Consider the following 23880-nt stretch of genomic DNA (forward strand, 5'->3'; position numbering starts at 1 on the left):
AACTACCTGAGTGGTGTCTGTCTTTCTGACTGAACCATAACTAAACTTTTCCTTTTTATTAGGAAAGAAAAACTTTCCCAGAGATCCACCATTGAACTTTTACTCATGTCTAATTGGCTAGAACTGTTCACAAAGCCCAGCCAGTCGGCAAAGGATTACCATTAACAGGCTTAACCCAGTCATGACTCATGGCCGCCCCCCAACCCCCAGGGCCGGGCATATCACTGCCTAGTACCTGAACAAAGGAGAGGTAAATGGCCATTCTGCAGGCACTTGTACTTTCTGTTCCTCCCTCAGTGTTTTGGGACCCCAGTCTTTTTTTTTTTTTTTTTTTTCCAGTGAGGGTACTGGGGATTGAATCTGGACCTCGTGCATGCTAAGAATTTGCTCTGCCACTGAGCTATTTCCCTGCCCCCGGAGACACTAGTCTTATGTGGAGGGTCCTAGTAAGAAAAGTTGGACTGGGAGTCAGGTTTATCTTCCAGTTCTGGCTGATGGCAGTAATGATTGTCTAAGGAATTAGGCTTCATGATCAGACTGAGAACCCACTAAAAAAGAATCAATGTGTTTGTATTGATTCGAGATGAGTACTTGTGTTTTCCTCTCTGCAAGGCTAGGTATTCTTGGGACTTATTAAAAAATAAAAGTACAGTGAAGTAAAGCAGGACTAAAAATTATCCATACATTATCCATTGAAAGACCAAATTATGTCTCTCACAGCTATCCTGTTTTAATTTTTTAAAAATATAATACTCACTTTCATAGCATTTACAATGTGCCAAGCGTTTTTCCAAATGCTTTCTGCATAGTAAGTCATTTAATCCTCCCAATAATATAAAGTAGGTATGTGCCAAAGGTCACACAGCTTTACATGACAGAGCCGAGATTTGAACCCAGACAGTCTGGGTCAGAGGTCATGTTCAGAACACGTGAATGAGTGAATGAATCCCCCACCTGGAATGAGCTGGGTGTGAGTTATACTATTTCTTGAACCTTTGTAGCTGCTGTCTGGTTAGCAAACTGTACATGCATTACTGAATTCAAGGTGGCCTTTTGTCATTTGAATATATTTTATTTGTCAATAGATGCTAAAAAAAAAAAAAGTCACAGGAGGAGCCATGACATTTGTTCATGTTTATATTCGTCTCCAGTTGCTGCTGTAACAAATTACCACAAATTTAGTAGTCTTAAACAACATAAATGTACTCTTTCACAGTTCTGGAGGTCAGAAGTCGAAAATCAACACAGCTGTATTCCTCCTGGAAGCTCGAGGAGAGAATCTGTTTCCTTGCTTTTTCCAGGTTCCAGAGGGCACCAGCATTCCTTGGCTCATGGCCAGTTCTTCCATCTTCAAAGCCAGAAGCAAAGCGTCTTTTCTCCTCTCTGTCCTCCGGCGTCCCTCTTCCAAGTTCCTCTGTAACTACATTGGGCCCACCAGGTAAACCACGACAAGTTTCCCATCTCAAGATCCTCAACTAAATCACATCTGTAAAGTCCTTTTGACCATGTGCGGTTTCCTATTTCCAGCGTCCAGAGAGCTGGACGTCACCATCTTTGAGGGGCCATTATTCACACTACCACAATGTCAGAAAGAGATCCTACCCCTGGAAACAGTGGGAGAGGCCTCTGCTAACACAAGGAGTCCACCGTACAGATAGGAGGCGGCAGAAGTCATCTCGTGATGGCCTAACTAAGCCCTTCCCTCCCTCCTTCCCGCGTGTGGCTGGTGGGGCTGGCAGGCTCCCGGGCTCTGAGGAGAGAAGGGGAGAGGGAGCCCTGAGGGGCAGAGCAGCCAGTCTCCCAAGAGAGCCCCTGCCCTAGGCTCAGCAGGGCCAGCTCTGAGCGGCCTTTCCAAAAGGGCCTTGTCTCCCAGAAGGAAACTTAGTAGTAGACCCAAACGATGAGAACTAGATGAAATCTCTGAGGACATCCAGATGGGCTTTGTGCCTCTCACGGGGGACCCTCAGATTTCAGCAGCACAGGATGCACAGCGTGGCCCAGGGAGGGGGATGCAGGGAGACCCTGCGGCCAAAGCCCAGGCAGGCACGCTTCACTGGGTCTTCTCAAGGGTTTGGGGACTGGGGGTGTAGGCAGATGCACGGTCAGCAGTGTCTGGTCCCTGGGGGAGTGTGGGGGTGCAGAGGGACAGACAGGAGACTCCTGCTCCCGTTTCTCTGGAGAAGCTCAGCCTTCTGCATGGTCACGGGTCATGTTCCAGCTTCACCATCGTCCCTAACAACAAACATTTATCTGTATCTTTTACTGAGGCCTGGACTATGAGTCAGGCAAGTGGCCTGAGCTGGGAGGGCAGGGGTTGGGGTGGGGTGGGGGAAGGTAGCTACCAGGAGGTACGGGTTGTTTTGGCTTCCTGCCTTCTGTGGCTTCCCGTCTACGTGAGGAAACGAGGCATGAGCACAGAATGGCCACAGCACAGAGGACACGCCCCTGAAGTGCCGCCTGGCTTTCTGAACTCTCATTTGTACGTGGAAATTATGGAAGAACAATTCAGTCCTTTGCTCTGTACAGAGCGTGTTCCCAGATCCCCCAGCGAATCTCTTACTGCAGGAGAAGTCACAATAAGGCTCTTTCCAAAGGCATCCTGTCCCGCAGCTGGAATAGGTCGTTCCCTGCAGGGCTCCTTCTCCCGGAGGGAACGCGGAGGTTTCTGTGCCTGCCAGGAAGTTTCCTCTTCACCGCCTGGATGAATGCAAACTCCGTCAAACAGGAGTTCAGGTCTGCACATTGCCTGTGAGCACAGCTGGGCCAGCGTCCCACAGCTGCCAGCTGCAGAGGGTTTATTTTCATAGCAACTCGCCCTGTTCTTGACAACGGCGGCCTGGGGCCCAGCTCCAGGATGACAGGTACAGTCAATGATTTGCAGTAGTGGCTTTTGTCCCAGCCGCCCACGGGGGCCAGTGAGGCGTGTTGGTTCCTGCCCCTCGTGAATGTGAGTCCCCACACCCCTGACTCAACTTCCTTTGGAGCTGGGCCTTGCTTGAGCTCTCGGAACCCTCCTCAGGCTAAGCAAGGGCCTAGGGAATGTAGACCTGCTCCCGGGAACCGAGTCAGGGAAAGGAAAGGGTTACAGAAAACTCAGGAGACAGAGAACGTGGGGAAGGCAGTCAGGCCCCAACACGTCTCACGCCAGCAGGCAAGGCTCCTTCTAGCCCAGATTCTGTCCCTGAAGGCCAGAGCTGTGAGGGCACATAGCCAGCTTATCCTCCTGAGCAGACTCCTGACTCTTGGGGCTGGAGGTGCCTAAAAATGACCAAGACCAATCCTGACATCGACTAGATGAGGAAGTTGAGGCCCAGAGGTGCCAAACACAAGCACACGCTCAGACAGTGGGTGGGCAACAGGACTCAGGTTAGAATCCAAAGTGAAATCAGTCGAATTAGCTTCCAACTTCCACCCCCAGCACACACACACACACACACACACACAGGCACATGCATTGCAGGTGACCTATGACTTCCACACCCTAACGAGAGCACCCTTGACCCGAGTTTGCATAAAAATGTGGGCTCAGGGGGTGCCCAGAACCCACTCCATGACAATTGCAGCAGCCCCTTTTTGTCACTCAGCTGTGTGCCAGGTATGGGGCCAAATGCCTACCTGCAGTAGCTCATGTAATCCTCACAAGGTCTCAGTGGAGTAGTGATTATCCCCAGCTTACAAAGGAGGAGCCTGGGCTCGAGGAGGTTCCTTCACTTGCCCAAGCCATTCATCTAGAAAGAGGCAGAGCCAGGATTTGTGCCCAGGCCCGCTGGCTCCAGACCCATGCTCTCAGCCGTGCCGGGGTCTGCCCCCATTCAGACAGGACCTGCTTCTGTTCCTCCCTCTAACAGCCTCACAAAGGCTTCTGGGCTTCTCCCCTGGGCCTTCTCTCCAGGGAGCAGAAGGGGAGGGTCAAGGGCTGTCAGTTTTGAGGAGTATCAGTCCACATGCAGGTGTGTAAGAAGCCCATGGACCAGCACGGGAGCCATGCAGACCCCTCGAGCTTACCTGAACCTAGACTGGGGAGCGGACTGAGGTGGGCGGGCCTGGGGCCAGAGGGAGACTTACTTCACAGTGTATACTGTTTAATATCTTTCAAATCAAGTATTGTATGTATATCTTGCCCTTTAAAAACTAAAGCAAATGTTTTAAAAAGTCACCTAAACATATTTGGAAGGAGTTATGACCCCAAACTGACCCACAATACACACTTTTTGTGGCATAAGCTCTTGTGACCTCTGCTAGCTTCCAGAACCAGCCAAGTGCTTCACGCTTCAGGGAATTACTGTGATAAACCATAACCTGCCACCACCTTGGTGGAGCGGCACAAATGGGGTCTCGCAACTCCTGGCCCAGTTCACACTTTGACTAGCCCGCAAGTTCCACTTAGCAGAGGCCCGGGGTTCTAGCCTCCTTCTTACTCTTCCAGGAAGACACATAGAGGTACAGGAGATACGGTCGTCATCAGCCGCCACCCGCCCGCCCGCCCGCCAACACAGTCCTTGCTGCTTTCTTTAGAGCACTTTCCACTGCTTGAAATGGTCTCATGTACGTATGGTTTCCCTGCGAACTGTATCTCTCCCCAACGGGAGTGGGGACTTGGTCCTGTTCTCAGCACCTAGAACAATGCCTGGCACATAGTGGGCACACAAGAAGCCTTTCCTTGGATAAATTAGTGACCACATAGACTCACAGACTGTCAGAACAGAACTGCATCCCTATCTTATAGAACTGAACTGAGAGTTAAGTGAGAGAATCCATGATGCATGTAAAGCTCTTAGGAATGGAAGTTTTGCGCCCAGCACAGTGCTTTGCTTAAGGAGCTTAAGAAATATTGAGTGAGTGAGTGATGACTGAATTATCATGATTCATGATGAATGAATGAATGATGAAAGGGACCATCAAGATAAACTAACCCAAACCAAATATCTGACTGAAGACAGCAAGCAGAGCAAAGTGGCCTTCACTCATTTCACCCTCCTTCTGGTTATGAGCCAGATTTTGGAGCCTGCTAAGTAAATGCCAAACCCTGCCCCAGTCCCAGCCTGGGCCTATAGCCCACAAGAGCGTTCAGATCCCTATAGACAGCCCTGCCCTTCCCTGGGCATAAGTGAAACAGCAAAGCAGAGCATGAGTCCCCTTCTCCCCACTGGTATGGCAAAAGATTGGTTTTTGATGCTATTATCCCAAGGACTATTTCTTAGAAAATCAAGTGTCTCTGTGAGCTCTGCATTCCAGAATATTTCAAGAAGAGGCCAGGCTGCCTGGACAGCCTCTTCTGCTGGGACCCCTTGGCCTGGCTCTTGGTTTAGCCTGTCAGCCCTTACTCCATCTCTGCACCACACACTGAAACTCAGGCCCTGCTCTGCTCTTTCAATTCAGATCTACCCTAGGCTGGCCCAGAGCTCCCAGGCCATGATTCGGATTTGAGCACAACGGTCCAGCCCTTCTCCTGGGTTCGCCACTCCAGCCTTGGCATTTTCCCCTCATTTGGACTTGCTCCACGACCTGGCCTCCCAGCAGGCCCCAAGCCCAGCAGAGAGCCCCCAGCCCCACCCCTGGAAGTCAGAGGAGGCGGCCGAGGCAAGGCTGGGAGTAAAGGAAGGTCATCCAACACGGGGAGTTGTGGACTAGCCCCGCCTTCATGAGGATCTCCCTCAGTTCCAACCTCTCCATACAATGATGTGCATGCAGTAGGTTCCCAGAAAATCCCCAATGAATTGAGTTTCCTTTCATTCTCTCTCCCCAGAAATCCCCTCACTCCCATAATTCAGTTCTCTGGGTGGTGGTGAGCACAAATATTTAATCGAGGCAAGTAACCAGATAAGCTGACAGAATTAGAAGGAAACTGGAACAAACACCCTGAGAGACGGTGTTTTCTGCCCACTCCTCCACAAGCCAACTTCACATCTGGTTTCTGTAGGTGCAGACACCCAGGCAGGGCCAGGCTGCAACCCAGGCAAACACCCAGGAAGGAGGGGGCTGGTTTCCAAACCAGAGGGAAGAAGCTGGTAAACAGCCTGAGTAGGTCAAAGGGCAGGGAGAGGAGCCATGCCGACTTCACCCTGTCCGGGCGTGGGAGCAGGCCGGTTCAGCAGCGGATGGCAGGCACCACGGCAAATACTTGATTGACATTTCCTGGCACACCCCCGTGGCTTGGCAATTTCCTGATCCTGGGACATATGGGTGCTTGGGAACAGTTTAACCCAGAGGCAAGTGGGGAAGGTTTTTGTCTTGATCAAGACTCCTCCAGCTGACGTGACAAAAAATCCAGTTCAAGTAAAAGTCAAAACAGGTAACACTGTACAGCATTTACTGTCCCCAGGCCCTATCCAAGCCCTCTGTACCTTAACTGCTATTCCTCTCAACAACTCTAGGAGGAAGGAATGATTAGTGTCCCCATTTTACACATAAAGTCACTGAGTAACCTGCCCAAGGTCACACAGCTTGGCAAGTTCGGATGAAAACTCAGCCATGTGGTGCCTCCTACACTTTCCTGACTCCAGCTCAAACAGGCAAGAAGAGGTCTGTGCTAGCTTGGGTCCCACCTCCACCCCCATCATGGGAGGGGGTGGATGCAGGTGGGGCTCAGAAGACAGGTGACAGGAACAAAGGGAACTTCAGACTTTCCTTCTTGGTCTTTAGTCCCTCTTTTCCTGTCGGCTGGGCTGACCCTCGTCACCTGCAGCCTGATTTCCTCCACACACAGAGGGGAGCTGCAGTCAGCGCACTCTCCCGGTGCTCCCAAGTTGGAACCTTCCAGAAAGGGCTCTCTCCTGGCAGGTCTACAGCAGGCAAGGTGGGGGGAGTGGTCTGTAAGAAAGTGGTAGCTCCCATTCCAGTTCTTGGTCAGAGTCATGGGAGGTGCCAGTTCCAGGAAGAAGAGGGGAAGAGTCCTGTCTGGACCCAAGGGCCCCAAGTCCACAGCCCAATAGACAAGAGTGAGAAAGGTCTCTCAGTCCGGCCCCCACGCACTGCAGGGCCGGGATCCTCTGGGCGCTCCCAGGGTGGGGGGTGGGGCAGAGAGGAAATACGAAGACTGAGACGGGTTGCTCTGGGAGGAAGTGGTGGGGGAGCAGGGAAGGGAAAGGAAGTCAGGAATGGACACTGGCACAATAAGGTCCCTGAGACAGATAGGCTGGGAGAGGACACGTGAGTATGAAGGACAAAATGCTTAGATTCCTGGGTCAAGGGTGAGGAGACAGTGGGAATCCTTACTCTGCTCTTTCTTCCTTTTTTTTTAAGACTTTGTTTTATTTATTTATATTTTAATGGAGGTACTGGGAATTGAACCCAGACCTCGTGCGTGCTAAGTACACGCTCTGCCACTGAGCTATCCACTCCCGTCCACTGTGCTCTTTCTTCTACACGGACAGTCTCCACGATACATCAGGAGGCCTGCTGGAAATTAGTCCTCATGCTTCCTCCCAGCTTGAATCGGACCTATTCCTGAATAACAAAGCACCCCAAAACTTAGCTTAAAACTACAGTATTAGTTTATTATCTTTCTCAGTTTCTAAGAGTTAGGAATCTGGGGGCTGCTCGACTGGGCAATTCTGGCTGGGGGTCTCTCATGGGCTTGCAGTCCCACAGCGGCTGGTCACCCCTAAGGCCTCCACACTCACAGGCCTGCTGCCTGGCCCGGGGGCTGCCACCGCTGGGGCTCCCTGGGCATCTCTCAGCTCTGCTCTAAGGCCTCTGCACATGCTCTCCCCAGCACAGCCACTTCAGGGCACCCAGACCCCTTCCGCGTTGGCTCAGGGCTCTCAGACACACCTTCCGAGAACGGAGCAGAAGCTGTGTTGCCCTTTATGACCTAGTCTCGGAGTAGCACAGCCTCGCTTCCACAGCACTTGGTGGGTCAGGAGAATCTCAAAAGTTCCACCCGGGTCCAAGGGGGTGAAACATACCCCACCTGTCCATGGAGGAGGGTCAATGTCACTCTGTAAGAAGAGCAGTGGGGTGGAAAATCACACAGGGGGTGGATAATCACACAGGGGGTGGATGTGGGATGGATGTTGGTGTGGCTGTGTTTGGAAATTACAATCCGCCCACCATTCCTCAGGAGCAGCGTGATTCAGAAACAGGAAGAGAACCAGGGCTAGTGGCTGCAGTCTCACTCAAGCTGTGCCTCTTTTTTGTTGTAATTCAAACAATACAGACCATACAGCAAAAAAAATCCTGCCTCCCAGAGGAAACCTCCCTAACCAATTTGGTATTCACCCTCTCGGATCCTTTTCCTAGGCATTTACAAATACGTATGTAAGTCTTGATGTGCTGAGAACTTTTCACTGGCCCTCCAGGTCCACTCTCCACCCCCCGCCCCCACATGCCCTGGGAAGGCTAACCTGCAGTAAAGGTCTCGTCCCCTTCTGGCTTCCCGGTGGGTTTGGCAAATGCAGAACACCAGGTGGAGACTGGCGGGACGGAGGAGGGTGAGTTCAGGGAATTGATTTTCCATGTCCCTCCCTGGCTGTCTCAGCGAAGTAACTTGAGGAAAGTCACAAGTCGTGTGGGGTGACCCCTCCACGTCAGTCTGTCTCTGGGCTCCAGCCGGTGGTGACAGAGCCCCCAGTGTTACGCTCCCCAGGGCACCAGGGCCATGCCTGCTGGTCTCCCATGTCCTGCCTGCCCACAACTCTACAAGGATTCCTTTTATTAAACTCTCCTCGAATTACCGAACACGAGTCTGCCCAATTCATACAACATACCCTCCTATTTTTAAGTGGTATTATGCTGTGCATATTATTGAGCAAGTAGCTTTTATCACTTAATATGTAATGTACACCGTTCCACATCAGTGCATATAAGATCCACCTCGCTCCTTTGAATATCTGCCTGTACCGTCTAGAGTGTGTACACCCTAACTGGTGTGACCCTTCCCCTTCTGACAGACATTTGCATAATTTCTAGCTGTTTCCCCTTTACAAACACTGACACAACGAACATACTCATGTGCGTCTGGCTGTCTAAACTGTGTTTCATTGCCTGATACAACTTAAAGGGTAAGGGGTGGGTTCTGGAGCTCTATCTCCCTGAGTTCAAATCCAGTCTCCTCTACCTAATGGCTGTCTGATCGTGGGCATATTTGAGGCACTGACACTTCAGGTCCCTCATCCATTAAAAAGGCAGTAATACTTACACAGGGCTTGGGAGGGGAATCTCAAGGACTGGCCAAAGGATTACATGGTATGAACCACGTAAAGCATCTAGCACATTCAGCCACCAAGGTTCAGTTTTCCCATCTGTAAAATAGTACAGTTACCTCCCTGGTTGGGTGATTTTGAGGATTAAGTCTCACAGGGTTGTAAAGATTAAGTGATAATCCAAGTAAAGCACTTGGTGCTGAGCCTAGCCTGCAGTAAGTGCTCGGTGAACGTTAGCGCTTTCCTTTTAGCAGCAGTAATCTCTACCGAGTGTGATGTTTTATTGCAGATATTAAGACTGTAACAGCAGTTATATTTTATGTTGATTATGGCTCCTAATAACTAAAACTATTTGTTGAGAGTAATCTAGGCAGAAGAAGTTGCTTAAATAAACCCTTTAGGGATATAAATGTACATAGAAACATAGCTTATTAATTTGTTTCTTGTTATTTCCTGTTGGGGAAATAGACCAAAGTTCCTTCTTTAGCTGCATTATGTAAACGAGCGTTTGGGGGCCAGTGGGGTGAGTGGAATGGCTCCCTTTGATGATTATCCCCATAAAGGCGGACCCCAGATTTATCTTTTCTTCCATGTCGCTCTCTCTGCCAACAAACATATCTGCTCCATCCACTTGCCTTGCCACTAGAGAGCTGACAGGAGACATGGAGGGGGAAGGAGCCCTTCTGTAGTTCTTGAACCTCTAAATACTGGATTAGAATCCTAATCCCGCAGCGCATCCCAAATCCCGAGAAGTGTCATGGTGGCTTCAGGATACACCACCTTCCAGAGGCCACGTGGTTCACAGATGGGAAAGAGGAGCCTGTGGATTTTCAGAACCAACATGCCTGCCAGAGAACTGCTAGTCTTAACTGCAGTTATGACCATTAAGCAAGAGTCTGATAAACATATTGCTTAACACCCATCTATCCATAGGCCCGCAGCTGCCTTCTCCTAGAACTTGACGTCTCTATTTGGGCCATCTCCCCAAAGGCATCCCATGCAGAGAAAGTTCACCAGGAAGCCACAGGCATCAGGGCTTGTGGTAGCACTGCCCACTAGGGTAAAAGCCACCGGCATCTAATCACATGGGGCTGTGGAGAGCCAGAGCGAGGCTGGGGAGGGGGTGTGCTCTTCCTGCAGGGCCTGCTCCGCCCTCCCCTGTTCTTGGCACATGGATATGTGTACTCTGGGCAGCCGTTTGCCCTGAGAAACTGGGACCAGGCCACGGGCACTCCAGGGCCTGCACAAACAGGGAATGAGATCCCGCCTGCCCAGCCCTCCACCTCATGGGATGCAGCCTTCCTTACAACACCGGTCTGCTGGTTCTCAAAATCCAGCAGCATCAGACCACCTGGGGGAGGACAGGGCAGAGAGAAGGCTTGTTAAGAAGGCAGAGTCCCAGGTCCTCCCCTGGAGCTGCTGACTCTGTGAATGAGGCTCTGCTTCTGGGAAATACATCCATGTCAGAATCACAAATTGGTGGGCAGTTCACCAAAATGAGCCCTCAGACAATTTTTTTTGTATATCTGTACCATCCTTAAAGACAAATATAAGACAGTACACCATAAAACTACGAGAAGAGAACATAGGCAAAACATTCTCTGACATAAATCGTAGCAAAGAGTTCTTGGGTCAGTCTCCCAAGGCAATAGAAATAAAAGCAAAAATAAACAACTGGGACCTAATCAAACTTATAATCTTTTGCACAGCAAAGGAAACCATAAATAAGAAGAAAAAACAACCTATGGAATGGGAGAAAAAAATTGCAAACAACACAACCAACAAGGGCTTAATTTCAAAAGCATACAAACAGCTCATACAATTCAATATTTTAAAAAAAGCCAAACAACCCAATCAAAAAATGGGCGGATGACCCAAACATTTCTCCAGTGAAGACAGAGATGGTCATCAGGTACATGAAAAGATGCTCAACATCACTAATTATTAGAGAAATGCAAATCAAAACTACAAGGTATCACCTCACACCAGTCAGAATGGCCATCATTAAAAACTCCACAAATAATAAATGCTAGAGAGTGCGGAGAAAAGGGAACCCTTCCACACTATTATTGGGAATGTAAATTGGTGCAGCTACTATGAAGAACAGTATAGAGGTCTCTTAAAAAACTGAAAATAGAGCTACCATAAGATTCAGCAATCCCACTCCTGGGCATACACCCAGAGGAATCTCTAATTTGAAAAGCGACATGCACTCCAATGTTCACAGCAACACTATTTATAATAGTCAAGACATGGAAGCAAACTAAATGTCCATCAACAGATGAATAAAGAAGATGTACTATATAGATACAATGGAATATTACTCAGCCATATAAAAGAATGAAATTTTGCCATTTACAGCAACATGGATGGACTTAGAGATTGCCATACTAAGTCAAAGAAAAACAAATATTTTGATATCACTTATATGTGGAATCTAAAAAAAAATGATACAAATGAACTTATTTACAAAGCAGAAACAGACTCAAAGACATAGAAAACAAACTTATAGTTACCAAAAAGGGACTAGCAGGGGAGGAATAAATCCAGAGTTTGGGATTAACAGATACACACTACTTTATATAAAATAGATAAACAACAAGGTCCTACTGGATAGCACAGGGAACTATATTCAAAATCTTGTAACAATCTATAATGGAAAAAAATCTGAAAAAGAATATACATATATGTGTATAACTGAATCACTTTGCTGTACACCAGAAACTAAGACAACTCTGTAAATCAACTACACTTCAATTTTTTAAAAACTGTCTGCGCCATCATGTAAAATGGGAAGATTTCATGTAAAAATCTTATCTCGATCCAGAGCGTGGCCAAGACCCAGGTCTGTTTACCACGTGGCAGTAATAAAACAGGGCTAAGCAGCGTCCACCCCTGGAGGCAGGGCTGGTGCTCCCTAGTTCGCCATAGGGCCAGCCCCCCAGTACACACACAGATGCACATGCACTCACCCCTGGCTCTGTCTTCTGGAGGTGCCCCGCAAGCTTTTGAGTTCACAGACTCTGCCCTACACTGCCAGGGCAGGGGGTAGAAGAGGCCGAAAGATCGCGCTTCTCTGCTTTCCCAGCTGCAGCCCATGGTACTAATGTCCTACTAACAACAGAGTTAAGTCTCCTAACTCCATTCTCCTGTGTTATCCCCTCACAAGGATGGAACTTCCACAAAAGCAGAACCTTTGTCAGTTTCATTTTCTATAGAATCCTGTGACTGGCACACAGTAGGGGCTCAAAAATATGTACTGAGCAAATCAAAACCACCATGAAATACCACTTCACATCCACTAGAATGGCTATAATCTGGATAAAAAAAAAAACCCAGAAAATAAGTGTTGACCAGGACGTGGAGAGTTGGAACCCTCCTGCGTTGCTGGTGGGCATGTAAAATGGTGCAGCCACTATGAAAACAGTCTAGCAATTCCTCAAAAAGTTAAACACAGAGTGACCATATAACCCAGCAATTCCACTCCTAGATATATACCCAGGTATTCAAACAAAAACTTGTATACAAATGTTCATTGCAGCACTATTGCCAAAGGTGGAAACAGCTCAAATGTCTATTGACCGATGAATGGATAGCAAAATGTGATCTATCCATATAATGGAATATTATTCCATCATAAAAAGGGATGGAGGACTGATACCTGCTATGCCGTGGATGAACACTATAAGCAAAGAAAAGCCAGACACAAAAGTCTACACATTGTATGATTCCATTTGTATAAAATACTCAGAATAGGCAAATCCATAGAGACAGAAAGTAAATTAATGGTTGTTAGAGGCTGGGAGGAGAGAGTACTGAAAAGTGACTACTCTCACTGGATAGGGAGTTCTTTTAGGAGTGATGAACACGTTCTGGAATTAGATAGGATGATGATCATACAACATTGTGAATAAACTAGATGCCACTGAACACTTAAAAATTATTAAGATGGTAAATTTTATCTTATGTATATTTTACCACAATAAAAAAAATACTGAATGAATGAATCAGCCCCTGCCATGGAATTATCCTGCGGCTTGATGTACCTTTGTTCTGGGCCCTGGAGAAGCAGAAGGCTAAGGTCTGGCCTGGACCACACAAAACCTCCGGGCCAGAAGAGGAGTGAGCTTGTGTGGAGGTAGGGGTGGTTTGGAACTCTACAATTCTGACTGCCTGGAAAGCAAGGGAGAGGAGGAGGTACCTACAGAGGTGGTCAGGTTACAAAAGAACTCACAAATCAGGCCAAGGAGCTCAGAAGTTATCCCAGAGGTGGTAGGGAGTCACTGAGGAATATTCAGCAGGGGAGTTATATGATCACATTTGCAGTTTTCATGTCCTTTGAACCTACAAATGTTCCACGAGGCCCCCAAAGCAGTTCTTAATGCAATTCCCCTTCAGCTCTCTGGCCCTGCTCACTCTTCACCCACACACATCTGTTAAAGGCCTTTCTCATAGGTTAGGTACCTGGAAACAGGCTCCAGACAGATTTGCATGTCGGGAGGCTTGCGGAGGAGAATCCTGGAGTAGCTCCTGCAGGGGAGTGAGGGCACTGGGTAGAGGCCGAGGCTGAACTGGGATGCAACTGACACAGACGCCTCAGATGACCTGAGGGGAGCTCTGAAGCCAGATGCCTCAAGGGATGCCTCAAAGAAGGCAAGGAGTCCCCGTCTACGTGGCCCTCCTCTCTGACTAGCCATTGGATGCAGGCTGCCCTGGGAGAGGGCAGAGCCTTGAACCTGGTGGCTCCCTTCCTCCAAGTGCAATTCCTGGGGAAGGATTCAGCGTTAAGCAGCCAGCAGGCAAGGCTCCCCGCAGCTGCAGAGGGAGTGCCTGGGCCCTGAAGGGAGACCTGGATGAGGGCCCCACAGCATCCACTACAGGCCTCGCCTGGAGCTCAGAGCTCTTTGCAGCTAAGTGTTCAGAGAGATGCTCGCTGTTTCCCCAGCTTCTGCCCACATCTGCTACTGCCAGTGCCAGCCCTCTGAAAGTTCCCCTCAAGAGTTTCAAGACATCAGCTAGGTCATAATTTTCCATCTTTTCCTCCACCTCTTTCCTCTCCCAGGTCTCCTCTGCCAGGGACCACCTCATCACCAGGTGCTAGCTATCACTGTAGCTGCTGAAATCCTACCCCCCCACCACCACCTGACTGCCCAGACGTGAACAAAGCTCGTCGTCTTCTCTGGCAAAGCTGGGGAGAAAGTCCCCTCCCCTAGTGACCCGCTTCCCTAGAGGAGCTGTAAAGATCTCCTGCGCCTCAGTTTCCAGGGTTAGCACCTTTACATTGCCCCTGCTGGGCTGGGGGGTTAAAGAACCTCAGGAGGGCCTTCTCAACCTTGGCTGCCCACAGAATCCCCTGGGGAAACTTATTAAAAATACCAGTGCCTGGGCTCCACCCCAGACCAATGGAAACTCACAGGGTGGGGCCAGGCACTGGGAGTGCTTTGCAATCTCCCCTCGTGATTCGATTACCTGCCAAAGCTGAGAACTAGTGACCTCGATTATATTTTTTTACAAAGATCAGTCAGGGAGCGTGGAGGACAGCCATGATTTAGGAGAGAGAAGTCAGGCTTGACCCGGCCCAGAGGTGATGTGAGTGAGTGGAAAAGACGAAGGCAGAGATTATGTAAGCAGAGTGAACAACGGCCCAGGCAGGGTTAAACTGGAGGAATTTCCCAAGAAGCCAAGAAGTGCTCCTGCCCGTGCCCCACCCCCAGGGATCCTGATTTAATTGGTCCAGGTGGTTGAGCCCTGGAGGGCGGGGCAGGCATCAAGTGACCCAGGTGATTCTAATGGGCAGGTCAAGTTGAGAGCCAGAGCTTTCTGTCCTGTCACAGTCTTGCCTGGCAACCCCACCAAGCAGGTGTCCAAAGTTTCCAGGTGGCCTCCACCCAGTGTTGACAAGCCAGCCATGTTTCTTACCACCTGGACCCTGGAGTGAGGTCTTGAGCAACTGCAAGTTCCATCCAATCTAAACTCTAACGCCAGCACGCCCAGCCTGCCTCCTGGGAGAGTGGGTGGAGCTGCTCTGCAGGGTGTGGAGCTGGACAGCTGTTTGTGGCTCTCCTTCCTGGGCACTCAGCTGGCCTTCTGCCCCTCCCACCAAAAGCGCCAGCCAGTGCTTTATCCAGCTTGGCATTTTCTCATGCAGGTGATTTTTATTTTCCAGAAAGGAAATTGCTATTTTTCTAAAGATAAATGTAATACATAATTGGTTTTCTTTTTAAATCTTTTTCCAGAATATGAAGTAAAAAGTGAAAATCACCCTTAATCCCCACACCCAGAGGCGCCCCCAGTAAGAAAGAGCAGAGCAGCTCCTGATGGCTGGAGCTGGCCTGTACTCACAGCCGGGCCTTGGTCTTGTGGACAAAGAATGTCGCCTGCCATTCTCCTGTTGAGCAGAACCAGCTCCACAGAACACCAACATCAGCCAAGGCCACTGCCACTGTGAAGAGCAGGACAAAGACAAGACCATTCTGTGATTGTGTCTGAATGAAACAAAAACAAGAGCATCGTCCAAACTCCAAAAATAACCAAACATCCACCTGTTCTGGCAAATCAGTGACTGTTGTTTTTGTTTTGTTTTGTTTTGACCAATTATAGCCTCATTTCATTCATCCTGATGAGAATTATTAAGACATCCAATCAAAATTACCCCTGTTTCCTGGTAGCATCCAATCCAGAGCACAGCCCTGCTTGCAAGCTCAACACTGATACTAATTCCTTTCTAGCATCTTCTGTCTCTTTTTTTCATTGGGAGGGAGGTAATTAGGTGTATTTATTTATTTATTTAATAGAGGTACTGGGGATTGAACCCAAGACCTCATGCATGCTAAGCATGCGCTCTACCACTGAGATATACCCTCCTCCACTACCAGAACATTTTATAAGAGGAAAATATCCAAGCTGCCGGTAAACCCGACTGCACTTTGTTCCTGGTGGGATATAGAGCACTGACACCATAATTTTGGAACATATCCTTCCAGATGTTTTTTCTCTGAATATAGATATATCTTTATTTGAAAAAATGAAAAAGACTGTAATTCTATTTTACGATCTACTTTTTTGTGAAATTAACAACCCCTTAAGAAAATTATTTTCAACAGCTGCCTCTCCTGCTGTATGGATGCTGTGGACGTGCTAAGTCCACTTTCTAATCGTGTGACTCTGTGTGTCTTTAAGCTTTTTGACAGTCGGCTCATATGCTTTTTTGATATCTGCCATGGGCTGCTGGCTTTCTTCAGAAAATCCTGAGAGGGATCACCACTTTGCCAGGCTTTGGTGCAAGGAAGCCACGGGTGAGGCTGGAGATACTGCAACTGTTCTCCGGGGAGCAGAGCCAAGGTCCTCTCAGGTGTGGCAGGAAAAGTTGCCACTGATGCAGAGCCAAGCTTCAGAGCTGACCCTGAGAGGAGGTCCGCACACTCCCTGCCACTCCCAGTGTCGCCCATTCAAAGATCAGGGATCTTCAGCTTTCAGAACACCCACTGCCTCAGAGGGGATTCCATCCAGGGTAATCGAGCTTGGAAAACATTTTGGTGGATTTATATCTTACAGGAAGGTTCTCCAAGGTAGTGAAGCCAACAAAATTCCAAAACAGCAAGGTCAGTTCAACTCTGTTAACTAATTCGAGCCCATAAATCAAGGCCAGGAAATGGGCTGTGTTCTAGTGCAATGCTTTCAAGCCTCCAATCACCTGGGGGTCCTCACAACAGAGTCTTGATTCCAACAGGCGGGTCTGAGAGTCTGCAGGTCTAACAAGATCCCAGGCGATGCTGATGCTGCCAGAGTAGCCAGGTCCTCACTGTCTGGCTGGCACTTACCCCTAAAAGTCTCCCGTAAATTCACTCTCATTGTTTGCCAACATTTGGGGAGAGTATGATGATCGCCAAATGTATCAGACCTCTCTTCCCACCTCGGAGAAGTCTCTAGGTCCCTTCAAGGGATGAACCTTTAGCCAGGCAAAAGTTCTGCTCTCCAGACAGGAGTTTGGACACCACACCCAGCTCACACACAGCTGCACACAGGCAACGTGAGGTGGAGGAAATGGGGAGGGCTCCCACCTTCTCATAGCAGACTTGAAGGAGAGCTTAAACAGACCTGCTCCCAAAGAGCCCAGTTTCAAGGAATGAATGACCCCGAGGCCCAGAAGCCCCCAGACAGCACCCCCGTGCACGTCTATGATTATCTCCATATAAAAGTTCACTATTCCAAATTGAGAGATAAAAGCAAAAATAGGTTCTAAAGAGTTTAGCTAATTTCATGACAGATTCATAAAGAGTCACTAAGAGGGGGGAAAGCTAGCAATTTGGAAAGGAATCTCTTGCCTCCTCTGGCAAGCATTTCTCTCTTCCTTCTGCTGTGGGATGCTTGCTCCCATCCAGTTCGGCGTTTCTCATATTCCTGGGCACTCCTCACTGTCTGCCACCCCCTCTGCCACCGTCTTGGTCTCTAACCCCCTCACCCCCACTCAACAAGGAGTACAGTTACAGAGGGCCCCTGAACAATATCAGATGAATAGTGGCCATGCCCTGGTGACTCGGTTCTGCATCAAGCAGTCCTGAGATTCCATTTTCTTGTCTTGGAGCTGCGTGTCCAATATGGTAGCAGCCAGCCACACGTGGCTTTTTAAATACACATTAGCTAAAATTTAATAAATTTTAAAATTCAGCTCCTCAGTTGCACAAGCCACATTCTAAGTGCTCCAGAGTCATGTGTGACACGTGGCTACTCTACTGGGTGTGCAATGATAACATTTCCATCCTCACAGAAAATTCTATTGGACAGGGCTATCCAGATGTTTCTCACCAAAACCCAACAAGTCATAGGGTACGTTTGTGTGTTTTAGGAAGAGGCACCTCGTCCTCAAGACACCTTACTGACCCCTACAGGAAAAAACAAAGCAATCAATGTTCAAATCTGCAACCGTGCTGTACATGGCAACCCGCCCCCGCCCCATGTTGTGCAGTGCACAACCCACTCCATCATAGGCAGCAAACCTGATAAAAGTCCTTCATTGATCCTTAGAGTTTCACTTCTGTCTTCATCACATCAGACCATGGCCCCCTTATCTTCTCCTTTCGGTGTGGGTGGGGGCTGTGGTTTGCAGTTGGTCCTTGTTATTAATTTCCTGTAGCTGTTGAAACAAATTACCACAAACTACATGGCTTAAAAGAACAAAAATTAATTCTCTCACAGTTCTAGGGACCAAAAACCCAAGGTCAAGGTGTTCTCAGGCCTGCACTCTCTCCAGCTTCCCTTCCTTGCCTCCTCCTGCTTCTGGTGGCGCCAGGCTTTCTCTGCCTCGGTCTTCATGCTGCCTTCTCCTCTGTATCTATGACTTCTCCTCTGCCCTTACCAGGACACTTGTGATTGGATTTAGGACACACCTGGGTAATCCAGACTGACCTTGTCTCAAGATTCTTAATTACATCTGCAAAGACCCTTTTTCAAAATTAAGGTCACATTCACAGGTTTAGGGGGCCAGGACATGGACGTATCTTTGGGGAGCCACCCATCAACCCACTAAAGTCCTACTGTGCAAGTGTCTTAATTGCAGTCTCCATCTGGACACATTCAGCAAGCGTCTGATGAGTTTTCCTCTGAACTGAACTGTGTGGACCTAAAGCAGAAGCTCGCCCACCACTAGGAGACATGCCCCTGTCTGCAGGCAGGTCCCTTTTCCATTCAGTGCAATAGCGTGCGACTTCTTCCCACCTGAGAATCATCTCTAGGGGTCTCCACACCTCAAACATTTGGCACAGGTTCATTTCCACGTGAGAGTCTATATTCTTCCAACATGCCAGGCCACCCCGTAAGGACGGCTCTGCTCAGTCAGGAAGACAGCACGTTGATAAAGAGTGGACTGGCGATGTGGGAGGAGAATAATCATAAAAGTAACAATAACGGTGGCTACTAACATTTATATAGCCCCTCACAACAGAGGCGAGGGATCTGAGTCAGAGAGGGATTAAGGAACACGCTCAGGTCAGAGAAGGTTCAGAACCTGGATGTGGACCCAGGCAGTCTGGCTCCAACAGCCACACTTCAGCCAAGAGAAAATATCATGTAGGCGGCATGTTTCTGGAGACTTAGAGGAGCTGCAAGATGTGACAGAGAGAAGTGCTTCTGAGAAATGCTACTGAGTCGATCCTCAGCAAAGGAGGTGCAAGCAGAGCTTGGAAGCCCTTTTTAAGGACGTTTGGTTAACAAGCTGTGCCTCTGGGAATACAGACTTTGGGCCAAGAGCCTGGGCTGTGCGGGGACCTGGTTGGTATTACCACGGCCAGCCTCCGTCTCCTCCTGTGGTTCCCCATCCAGCCAACGCGTGTGTGAGAGCAAATAAAGAAATACACGCGTGGAGGTCCTGACCAGAAGAGACAGAGCTCTCTCTCTTCCCTCCCAGCCTCTCCAGCCCCAGCCCTGGCCCTCTCCTCACCACGCCCAGAAGTTTCATGTCATCTTACTGCTCTGAGGTGTTGACGGGGAGGAACAGTGACCCAGCGGGCAGGAGTGTCAGAGACGTGAGAAATGCCCAAGATAAGGAAGGCTTGAGCCCTCTGTGGGGGACATCTGAGGAGGGCTAAAGGGACAAGGACAACTCACAGGATCCCTCAGGGGTGGGGGTGGGGCATCGCAGGGGCTTATATCCTACTGTTTCACCAAACTCAACCAACCACACTGGCCAGGTTTAAGAAGCTGATTTTCAGTCTGTCAGGAATTACCAAATGCACCACACCAGAGCTGAGGCTGGGGCCAATTCCCAGTGTGCCACCAAGACCACCACAGCCTGGCCCTGCGTGCTCCCTCAGCTCTGTAAGAGGAGGGTTGAGAGCATGGCAGTGGGGTTCCTGGCGTGGACACAGACAAGTACAGCTATTTCCTTTCAGAATTATTTTCTAGTGGAAATTTCACAGTCACGAGCCAAGTCTTGGGGGCAACGGGGGAGACAGGAACCTGACACAGAAGAACAACAGAGTCGACAGTAGATATTTCCTCCTGAGCTAGGCCAGAAATTTCCTGGGCAGCAAAGAGGAATAGAATGGGCCCAGGTTTTAAGAGTCAGGGTGGTCTGGGTGGGAGTTCTGATTCTAGCACTTACTGTGTGACCTGAGGAAAGTTCCACAACCTCTCTGGGCCTCAGTTTCATCTTCTGTAAAAATGGGAGTAAAAGCACCTCACAGGAGATGCTTATCAAAGCAATGCTCTGCTCACAGGCTGTCCTTCCTTCCCTTCTCAGCACTCCAGTGAGTACTCTGGTCCACCACTTAAGCTGTGACTTCCCAGGGCAGGCCCTTTTTCTCCCTCCCTGTCCCCTCCCTGTTCACTAGGAAAGGACACAAGAACAGCTCCCACACGGGCCTAGGAACAGGCCCTGAGGAGGCCTGCCCCTCCTCAGAGCTAGCAGAGCAGGGGGTCCGCAGGGGGCCCGCAGGGGTGGAGGGTCTGCAGCTTCCCAGGGGCCTCCAGGCAGGCAGGCTCCACTCACCTTCTTGGGAGAGACTGCTGGACCCTCACCCAGTGATTTCCCACCAGGGCCCTGGGGGAGCAAGTGCCCACACTTCACCTTCCCAGGGCACCTGCGGGCAGCACACAAACAACCGGCCGTGCAGCTAATGCCCGCGGACTGGCACTCAGCCTTGCAGGACAGGCCCATGGCTCTTCAGTGACCTCAGCCCCAGGGAATGTGGGGAAATTCAGCAGGAGGCAGGGCTGACAGACAGGCCTGAAGGAGAGGTCAGTGCAGGCTGGGGCGGCCACAGGGTCAGCTGAGGTGTGGCTCGGTGTTACTGTACCCCAGGGGGTCAGGGCAACCTGTCAAGCCCATGGGAGGTGGCCCAGCATGTGGTCTGGGGGCCCTGGCGCACTTGAAGATGTGCTGGCAGCTGCCCGGAGAAGCCTGAATCGTTTTCAGGTTGTTTTCAAGGCTTCCTTGTGCAGCTGCTGGGCCCTGCCTGCTCCCTCCGGAGAGACAGAGCTTCAAGAGGAGGCCCAGAGCCTTTCCCCAGGGCCCCACATGGCAGCCCTGGAGCCGGAGCCGGAGGCCTGGTCTCCCTGGAGTCCCCCGCACCAGGCATGCCCCTGCCAGCCTCCTTTCCAGAATTCATTTTTCTGCCTTCCCCTGCTGGGGTGAATAAGAGGCCCACTGAAGGTTGCCAGATTGAACAAATGAAAATTATGTGATGGCCAGTTCAATTTGAATTTCAGATAAATGACAGATAATTTTTTTATTATAAGTATGTCCCATGCAATATTTGGAACATGCTTTTATATTAAACAAACTATTTGTTGTTTTATCTGGAATTCAAATGGAACAGGCCATCTTGTATTTTATCTGGCAACCCTGGCCCCACCTCATTCTTTAAATTCTCAGAATGTCCCTCTTCTCAGCTTCTTATCTGTGGGGAGATACTCGAACATCAGGGCACATGCAAGGCATTTGTATTTTTCATGTTACTGTGGATATGACTCTGGTTTTAAAACTCTGGAACACTACAGATGCTTGCAAATATTTCTTAAACGGAACTGTTTTATTAACTATCTATTCACAGTCATCTGTTGTTATAAAAACCTCCAGTGGATAATTTCTTTTCCTTTACTTTTCTTTCTTATTTTTGTTACCCTTGTGTGTTTTGGAAATATCCTTCTAGTTTATAGGAAACCACCTTATTCTTACCTTATTATCAATGCTGTTGAAGGAAAATATTCTTTACCTTTCTCTTCTCTTCCTTTTAAGAAAAGCCCAGCTACCACCATGTACCCTATTTCCCTTTGGAAACGGAAGCTGCTAGACAGGTCCCAGCTTTCTCGAGAGTGGGGCTCACTGGTAAATGACAGAGCCCTGATGGATGGACACTCTTGAAATTATGCCCTTGACTTGGACTGTGTGAGGCTCAAGGCCTAATCCTATGGGCCCAGGCCACAGGGGATCTCCAGGTGGGTATGCTTGGGGCTGTGGACATGTGTCCCATCTATTTCTGTCTCTTTCTGCTCCTCTTCCCACCTCCCCACCCCCACCCCCAAGGTATTAGAAATAGCAATGTTCCCACGTCCAAGGTCACAGGAGTAGGATGTGGCCAAGGCTTCCCCAGGGCAGGCACAGAGGTCCTGGGTGTCAGCTTCTGGATGTGTGGCAGGGACCTGAACCACTTTCCAAGTGCACCTCAATGTGGAAAGTCTCCCCTGGCAGCCGCCTCATCCCTCCAAGGCCCCAGTGTTCCTCCAGATCACTTGGGAAGAAACCTTGGGAACATCCCGCCCTCTCTGAGCAGCACCTGGCAAGGGCCCAGCTTGGGGCCCTCCCTGGCTCACAGGGGATCCAGCCTCTGCCCAGCCTGCTGCGTCCTCTGACGCAGGCTGTCCTCAGCCACACCAGGCAGAGCCTCCTGGGCTGGCCCTGCAGCGCCCCAGCTGCAAATTCTCCCCGCCCTCCTCCCTCTTGCCTCCTCCCACGCCTCCCTCTCAGGATTCCCAAGGACTTTGTCAGGGTGCCCCATGCCAACATCACACCCACTGTGGCTCAGAGTGTGAGACAATGTACATGCCACCCAGGGGCGGCTCTGGCGAGCTCCCAGGTTGACAGAAGGGCAATGGCTTAGTAGCACTCACCCACCTGCCCTGAACCCTGGCTGGAGGCTTTCCTTCCATCTCTCATCATCTTCTTCCATCTCTTAGGAAGCACAGTGGCTAAGCTCTCAGTCTCAGATTAAAATGGCTGCGTTCTAATCCTGCCTCTCTTGCCTACTAGGTTAAATTACCTAACCTCTCTGTGCCTCAGTTTTCTCATCTGTGAAAGGGAGCCGATCATCCCTCTCTCCTAAGGCTATTGTGAGGATTAAATGAGGCAATGCACGTGAGGAGCTTAGAAAACTTCCTGGCACACGGTGAATGCCTACCAAACGTTATTCGTTGGCTATAATCTAGACTTGCCAGGTGTCCTCTGTGGTCACACTGACTGACGCTCGTTCTCACTCTCTGCTCGTGGGTCCCCTTGGAGAAAAATCTCCAAGCACCTGCACAGTAAATTTCTCTTGTGCTTTGTGGTCACATTTGCATGAATCTTTTGTGCATTTTTTTGTTTGTTTAACATTTTTTATTGATTTATAATAATTTTACAATGCTGTGTCAAATTCCAGTGTAGAGCACAATTTTTCAGTTATACATGAACATATATATATATTTGCATGAATGCCTTGAATGCTCTACCTGGTAAAATTCCACATTAGATGTCCATCCTCCCCAAGGTAGATGCCAGGAACTCAATTTCCCAGCCTGCCTCGCATGACCTAGGCTCCACCAATCAGATGCCTTCACGTGAGAGCTTGAGGAAGCAGGAGACTCCTTCAGGCACCTCAGAGGCAAATGACTCTCCTCCAGGCTTCCCTACGCTCCTCTCTAGAGGCTGGTATGGCTTGAGAAGAAGATATGTTGGAGTCCTAAGCTTTAGTACCCCAGAAGGTGACCTTTGTCAGAAATAGTCTTTCCAGAGATAATCAAGTTAATAAAGTTAATAATCAAGCCATTAGGGTGGATTCTAATTCAGTATGATTGGTGTCTTTATAAAAAGGGGAAATTTGGACACACAGGGAGAACACCACATGAAGATGCAGGCAGAAACTGAGGTGATGCAGCGATAAGCCAAGGAAAACCAGAGATGACCAGCACCCCCCAGAAGCTAGGAGGGAGGCCTGCATCAGATTCTCCCTCAGCCCTCACAGCCCTCACAGCCTCTCAGAGGGAA

General features: G+C 49.4%; 1 long non-coding RNA gene across 1 annotated transcript; it reads right to left on the bottom strand.

The window, feature by feature from the left end:
* Window positions 1-1064: 1064 nt before the first annotated feature.
* Window positions 1065-20766, bottom strand: LOC141574996 (uncharacterized). The gene is made up of 4 exons (XR_012502204.1): window positions 20629-20766; window positions 18140-18276; window positions 15486-15585; window positions 1065-2697 (listed from the first exon to the last, which is right to left on the bottom strand). It is a non-coding gene; the product is annotated as an uncharacterized LOC141574996 (long non-coding RNA).
* Window positions 20767-23880: the final 3114 nt, after the last annotated feature.

The sequence above is a fragment of the Camelus bactrianus genome, chromosome 25 (genome assembly GCF_048773025.1).
Source record: "Camelus bactrianus isolate YW-2024 breed Bactrian camel chromosome 25, ASM4877302v1, whole genome shotgun sequence".
NCBI lineage: Eukaryota > Metazoa > Chordata > Mammalia > Artiodactyla > Camelidae > Camelus > Camelus bactrianus.